We start from the raw sequence: 7840 nt of genomic DNA, 5'->3' as shown, positions 1-7840 counted from the left end.
CACAAACAACGTGTCCCGGTCGCTTAGCTATGCTCATGCTATAGCTAAGAAAGCCCACCAATGCCTCTACTTTCTCAGGAGGCTAAGGAAATTTGGCATGTACGCTATGACACTCACCAATTCTTACTGTTGTACCATAGAAAGCATTCTTTCTGGTTGTGTCACAGCTTGGTATGGCTCCTGCCCTGTCCAAGACCACAAGAAGCTGCAAAGGGTCGTGAATGAAGCCCAGTCCATCATTCAAACCAGCCTCCCATCCATTGACTTTGCCTACACTTCTCACCGCTTTGGAAAAACAGCCAGTATAATTAAGGACCCACACACCCCAGACATTCTCTCTTCCACTGTCTTCCATCAGGAAAAGGATACAAAAGTCTGAGAACATGTACCAACCAACTCAAGAACGGCTTCTTCCCTGCTGCTGTCAAACTTTTGAATGGACCTACCATATATTAAGTTGATCTTTCTCTGCAACCCATCAATGTCTGTAACTCTACATTCTGCACTCCTTTCCTTCTCTCCAATGTACTTTGTATGTATATGCTTTGTATAGTACAGGAAACAATACTTTTCACTGTATACCAATAATAAATCAAATCACATCAAACTTGGGTAGCTCTAATTGCTTGTCAAGCAGAACTACAACCCAGTTCTGTACGCCTTGATCACTAGCCCCTCTGTCTTGTGCTCGACATTTTGACGATGTCACTCAGCATCCAGATAGTTTTATTGATCCCTGCTTTGCATTAATTAGCCTGGAATCTATTCAGCCTTCTCACGCTTGTACTTGATTCTGTGCTGACTCCGATCTGCCATTGTTCTGAATTTGCCTGATTCACTCTGAAATTCCTGACCCACTGCTTCTCTTAGCTTTGTCTCCCCTGCAGATTGGATGACTGTCGCGGAGTTTTGGAGTTGGTCTCAGTGCTGAGCCCCTGGGGCGCTGCATTCAGTACTTACCCCCACCACCCCACCCCCCGCTCCATTTTTAATAGCTCCTCTAATGAGTACTCCTTGTTTCATACCTTTCAGGCAGTTTCTCATTTACTCCCAGGGTTTAACCTCAATCCTCACAGGGTTGAGGTTAATTAATAGCCTTTTGTGTGGGATTTTTGTCTAAAGCAAGTTATAAAGTTCCTTCACATGCACCTGGGGTTGTCAGTACAGGAGTTAAGGGGCCTGTGATCAGACAGGAAGTTCTCGGACCGTGTCCACGCTCTTAGCCTGCTGTTACTAGGGACAGGATTTACACTCTGAAATGGATGGGAGGGGCAAATTCAGTACCTGCCCAGTAGCGACAGGGAGCTCGTTAAGTTAATTAATACGTTGGTCATTTCATCGTCCTATGGGTCCCACCACCCACCAAGAGGCAGCCCCTCACCCTGCTAATAGGCCCCGGGAACAACACTGTAGGCTAACTCTGAGAAACCCTCTCCAGCCTCCCTGACCTTCCCTTCCACAACGGAGGTGCCACAGTTCTGGTTATTGCTGCCCCCGGGGGAGGTAGTGCGAGCGGTTACGGTAGTGACTTTGAAGGGGCGTCCGGACAAATACATGTATAGGACGGGAATGGAGGATATGGTCACCGGAAGGTTAGGGAGGCTTTATTTCAGTCGGACAGCATGGTCGGTGCAGGCTTGGAGGGCCGAGGGGCCTGTTCCTGTGCTGTAATTTTCTTTGTTCTTTGAATGTTTTAGAGAATGCTTTAGAGAGGATCAATATGGAGAAACTCTCTCACTCTCGCTCTCCCACCTTCCTAGTTTCTTCTCTTTCTCACTCTCCATCTTCCACTCCTGCTTTCCATCTCTCACTCTCTCACTCTCCCTCTCTCCCACTTACTCTCTCCCTCTCTCTCCACCTCTCTCCCTCTCCCATTCCCTCTCTCGCTCTATTGCTCTCCTTCTTCCACTCCCTTTCTTGCTCTTCCTCTCCCGCTTACTCTCTCACTCTCTACCCCTCTCTCCCATCCCTCCACTGCTGGCTTTCTCGCTCTCCTTCTCCCACATTCCCTCTCCCAGCCTCCCTCGCTCCTTAACCCACTCTTTTCCTCCTCATCTCCCTCTCCCACTCCCTCTCCCTCTCCTGCTCTCTCTCCCAATCTCGCTGTCTTGCTCCCCTCTCACCCTCTCTCGGCATTCCACTCATTCCCCCTCCCCCACTCCCCCTCTCCCCCACTCCCCCTATCTCCCTGTCTCCCAGTCTCCCTGTCTCCCGCTCTCTCCTTCTCCCTCTTCAATCCCCCTCTCTGCCTCTCCTCTCCCCTCCCATCTCCCCTCGTCTCTCCCCCTCGTCTCCCCCCTCATCTCCCCCCCTTGTCTTCCCCCTCATCTCCGCCCCTCGTCTCTCTCCACCTCATCTCTCCCTCCCCCGTCTCTCTCTCCCCCCCTCGTGTCTCTCTCCCACCCCCCCTCATGTCTCTCTCCCACCCCCCCTCGTGTCTCTCTCCCACCCCCCCTCGTGTCTCTCTCCCACCCCCCCTCGTGTCTCTCTCCCACCCCCCCTCGTGTCTCTCTCCCACCCCCCCTCGTGTCTCTCTCCCACCCCCCCTCGTGTCTCTCTCCCACCCCCCCTCGTGTCTCTCTCCCACCCCCCCTCGTGTCTCTCTCCCACCCCCCCTCGTGTCTCTCTCCCACCCCCCCTCGTGTCTCTCTCCCACCCCCCCTCGTGTCTCTCTCCCACCCCCCCTCGTGTCTCTCTCCCACCCCCCCTCGTGTCTCTCTCCCACCCCCCCTCGTGTCTCTCTCCCACCCCCCCTCGTGTCTCTCTCCCCCCCCTCGTGTCTCTCTCCCCCACCTCGTGTCTCTCTCCCACCCCCCCGTGTCTCTCTCTCCCCGCCCCCTGGTCTCTCTCTCCCTCTTTTCTCCACCCCCCCTGACCAAGTCTCAGGATAAATCTTGTAGGGCTGAAGTTTCTTGTGACCTAAGAGCTTCCTGTTGATTTTCCCAGCTCTGCCCCCACTGCTGGATCAGGATCTAATCGGAAGTGGAAAATCCTGCCCAAAGTTGAACAAATGATCTTCACGTCAGTGTGTTTTGCAGAAATAGTGTTTCCGCAAATGTGTACTTTTGTGAGTCGAGTCCGGAGTGGAGTTTGACATCTACAGCTGGCTCAGGATTTCCGAAACAATGAGATCATTTCCAATTCATTGTTTAGACTGTCCAGCAGTTAAAGCTTCCAGACATCTGTCATAGCTAATCGTGTGCGTGTGTGTGTGTGTTTAGCGGGATTTGCACAGCAGAGTGTCTCAGGGAGGTGCACCCTGAAAACCCGGGGGTGGGACCTATACCTGCTGGAGAGCCCGGTAGCATAGCGCTGAGCAGGCCAGCTCAGTAATTACTCCCCTCACCCCCCCCCACAACCCACCGTCCCACCTTGATCTCCCTCCCCCCCCTCGCCACCCCCACCACCCCTACGATTTCCTGAGTAAAACAACCCAGGGGCAATTGGAGGTGGACATCAAAAGCCATCCTCGCCAGGGACACATCCCGTGAAAGAATAAAGAGAAAAGGACGGCTTTGGGATTGTGGGCAGCACGGTAGCACAGTGGTTGGCACTGCTGCCTCTCAGCACCAGGGACCTGAGTTCGATTCCGGCCTTGGGTCACTCTGTGCGGAGTCTGCACATTCTCCCAGTGTCTGCATGGGTTTCCTCCGGGTGCTCCGGTTTCCTCCCACATTCTGAAAGACTAGGTGCATTGACTTGAACAGGCACTGGATTGTGACGACTAGGGGAATTTCACAGTAACTTCATTGCAGTGTTAATGTAAGGAGGGAGGGCATCTTAAAGTAGTATGTAGATAGTCCAACTAGGGAAGGGGCCATGCTGGAGCTGGTATTGGGGAATGAGCCCGGGTAGGTGGTCGATGTTTCAGTAGGGGAGCAGTTTGGGAACAGTGACCACAATTCAGTAAGCTTTAAGGTACTGATGAATAAAGGTAAATATAGTCCTCAAGTTAAGGTGCTAAATTGGGGGAAGGCTAATTATAACAATATTAGGCAGGAACTGAAAAATGTAGATTGGGGGCAGATGTTTGAGGGCAAATCCACATCTGGAATGGGGGAGGCTTTTGAGTGTAAGTTTTTTAGGAATTCAGGATCAGCACATTCCTGTAAGGGTGAAGGCTAATTATGGCAAGTTTTGGGAACCTTGGATAACGAGAGACACTGTGAGCCGAGTCAATGAAAAAAAACAAAGCATTTATCAAAGCTAGGAGGCTGCGAACACATGAAGCAAATGAGGTATGCAAGGAAATTGGAAAGAAACTTGAGCAAGGAGTCAGGAGGGCTAAAAGGAGTCACGAAATGTCATTGGTCAGCAGGATTAAGGAACATCACAAGGCTTTATATATATATAGAAGGTAATCAGGGAGAGGGTTGGTCCACTCAAGGAAGGGGAGGGAATCTATGCCCGGAGCCAGAGGAAATGGGCAAGTATTAAATGAGTACTTTGCGCCAGTATGCACCAAAGAGAAGCACTTGGTGGCTGATGAATCTGGGGAAGAGTGTGTAGATAGTTTGACCCAAAAGGAGATATTGGGGTTCTTGAGAAACATTAAGGTAGACAAGTCCCCAGGGCCTGATGGGATATCCCCCAGAATACTGAGAGAGGCAATGGAGGAAATTGCTGGGGCCTTGAGAGAAATCTTTGTATCCTCACTGGTTACAGGGGAGATCCCAGAGGATTGGAGAATAGCCAATGTTATTCCTTTGTTTAAGGAGAGTAGCAAGAATAAGCCAAGTAATTACAGGCCAGTGAGCCTTACATCAGTGGTAGGGAAATTATTCGAGAGGATTCTTCAAGACAGGCTAAATTCCCACTTGCAAATAAGTGGACATATTAGTGAGAGATAACATGGCTTTGTGAAGGGGAGATCAAGTCTCACTAACTTGATTCAGTTTTTCAAGGAATGGTGAAGATGATGAGAATAGGCCAGTGGATGTTGTCTACATGGACTTCAGTAAGGCCTCTGACAAGGTCCCTCATGGCAGACTGGTGCAGAAGGTGAAATTGCGGGGGAGCAGAGGTGAGCTGGCAAGGTGGATCCAAACAAGGCTTGGACAAAGAAGACAGAGGGTAGCAGTAGAAAGGTACATTTTTGGATGGAGGGCTGTGACAAATATATTCACAGTAAGAAGTCTCACAATAACAGGTTAAAGTCCAACAGGTTTATTTGGTAGCCTACACCACTAGATTTCGGGGCTTTGCCCCTTCGTCAGGTGGGTGGGGAGTTCTGATCACAAACAGGACATGTAAAGGTACACACAGTTTACAGAACACTGATTAGAATGTGAGTCTTGATAGCTAATCAAGCCTTAAATGTACAGACAGTGTGAGTGGAGATAGCATTAAGTACAGTTAGGGAGATGTGTATTGTCTCCAGACAGGACAGTAAGTGAGATGTTGCAAGTCCAGGCAAGTCATGGGGGTTACAGATAGTGTGACATGAACCCAAGATCCTGGTTGAGGCCAACATATGTGTGAGGAACTTGGCTATCAGTTTCTGCTCAGCGACTCTGCGCTGTCGTGTGTCGTGAAGGCCGCCTTGGAGAACTTTTACCCAAAGATCAGAGACTGAATGCCCGTGACTGCTGAAGTGCTCGCCAACAGGAAGAGAACAATCTTGCCTGGTGATTGTCGAGCGGTGTTCATTCATCCATCGTTAGCATCTGCATGGTCTCCCCAGTGTACCATGCCTCGGGACATCCTTTCCTGCAGCGTATCAGGTAGACAACATTGGCCGAGTTGCAAGAGTATGTACCGTGTACCTGGTGGATGGTGTTCTCATGTGAGATGATGGCATCTGTGTCAATGATCTAGCATGTCTTGCAAAGGTTGCTGTGGCAGGGTTGTGTGGTGTCGTGGTCACTGTTCTCCGGAAGGCTGGATGGTTTGCTGCGGACAATGGTCTGTTTGAGGTTGGGCGGTTATTTGAAGGCAAGATGTGGGGATGGCCTTGGCGAGATGTTCGTCTCCATCACTGACATGTTGAAGACTCTGGCGAAGATGTCATAACTTCTCCACTCTGGGGAAGTACTGGACGACGAAGGGTACTCTGTCCACCGTGTCCCGTGTTTGTCTTCTGAGGAGGTCGGTGTGGTTTTTTGCTATGGTGCGTCGGAACTGTCGATCGATGAGTCGAGCACCATATCCCGCTCTTATAAGGGCATCTTTCAGCATCTGGAGGTGTCTGTCACGACCCTCCTCATCTGAGCAGATTCTGTGTATACGGAGGGCTTGTCCATAGGGAATGGCTTCTTTAACATGTTTAGGGTGGAAACTGGAGAAGTGGAGCATTGTGAGATTGTCTGTGGGCTTGCGGCACAGTGAGGTGCTGAGGTGACCGTCCTTAATGGAGATGCGTGTGTTCAAGAATGCAACTGATTCTGGGGAATAGTCCATGGTGAGTCTGATGGTGGGATGGAACTTGTTGATGTCATCATATAGTTGTTTCAGTGTTTGTTCATCATGAGGCCAAAGGAAGAAAATGTCATCAATGTATCTAGTGTACAGCGTCGGTTGAAGGTCCTGTGTGGTGAAGAAGTCTTGCTCGAGCCTATGTAACTGAGTGTGTATGCCCTGATTGTGATCAGAACTCCCCATTCACCTGACAAAGGGACAAAGCCACGAAAGCTAGTGACGTTTGCTATCAAATAAACCTGTTGGACTTTAACCTAGTGTTGTGAGAATTCTTACCCCAGTCCAGTGCTGGCATCTCCACATCACAAATGGTGTTCCTCAGGGATCAGTGCTGGGACTTTTGCTGTTTGTAATATATATAACTGATTTGGAGGAAAATGTAACTGGTTTGATTAGTAAGTTTGCAGACGACACAAAGGTTGGTGGATTTGCAGAAAGTGATGAGGACCATCAGAGAATACAGCAGGATATAGATCAGTTGGAGACTTGGGTGGAGAGATGGCAGATGGAGTTTAATTCGGACAAATGTGAAGTAGTGCATTCTGGAAGGTCTAATACAGACAAGAAATACACAGTAAATGGCAGAACCCTTAAGAGTATTGATAGGCAGAGGGATCTGGGTGCACAGGTACACAGGTCACTGAAAGTGGCAATGCAGGTGGAGAAGGTAGTCAAGAAGGCATTTGGCATAAGTGCCTTCATTGGCTAGGGCATTGAGTTTAAAAATTGGGAAGTCATGTTGCAGCTTTATAGAACCTTAAGTTAGGCCACATTTGGAATATAGTGTTCAGTTCTGGTCACCACACTACCAGAAGAATGTGGAGGGGGTACAGAAAAGATTTACCAGGATGTTGCCTGGTATGGAGGGCATTAGCTATCAGGAGAGGTTGGAGAAACTTGTTTTTTCTTACTGGAACGATGAGGTTGAGGGGCGACCGGATAGAAGCCGACAAGATTATGAGAGGCGTAGACAGAGTGGATAGTCAGAAGCTTTTTCCCAGAGTGGAAGAGTCAATTACTAGGAGGTAGTGGAAGCGAATATAATATGACTTTTAAGGGGCATCTGGACAAATATATGAATAGGATGGGAATAGAGGGATATAGTCCCCGGAAGGGTAGAGGGTTTGGTTCAGTCATGCAGCTTGGTCGGTGCAGGCTTGGAGGGCCGAAGGGCCTGTAATTTTCTTTGTTCTTTGTTCTAAGCCTTACTTGTGACCAGTCAATAAACTTTTAAAAAAACATTGAGATTGTGCTCAGAGGAGGTGAGGCCCCAAACACAGGGTCCCCTGGCCGAGGGTCGGCTCTCTCAACCTGGCTGCTGCACCAAGAGGCTCGACCTCTCATGACAGGTCATCGATGCCATCGACTGTCACTTTGAGGAAGACCTTCCTTCCCAGCGGGGCAGCTGGCCCAAAAACTGTCA

The sequence above is a fragment of the Carcharhinus amblyrhynchos genome, chromosome 7, assembly GCF_965287045.1.
Source record: "Carcharhinus amblyrhynchos chromosome 7, sCarAmb.v2.hapA, whole genome shotgun sequence".
Lineage (NCBI taxonomy): Eukaryota > Metazoa > Chordata > Chondrichthyes > Carcharhiniformes > Carcharhinidae > Carcharhinus > Carcharhinus amblyrhynchos.
The sequence above is the reverse complement of the archived record's forward strand: the minus strand, read 5'-3'. Positions refer to the sequence as shown.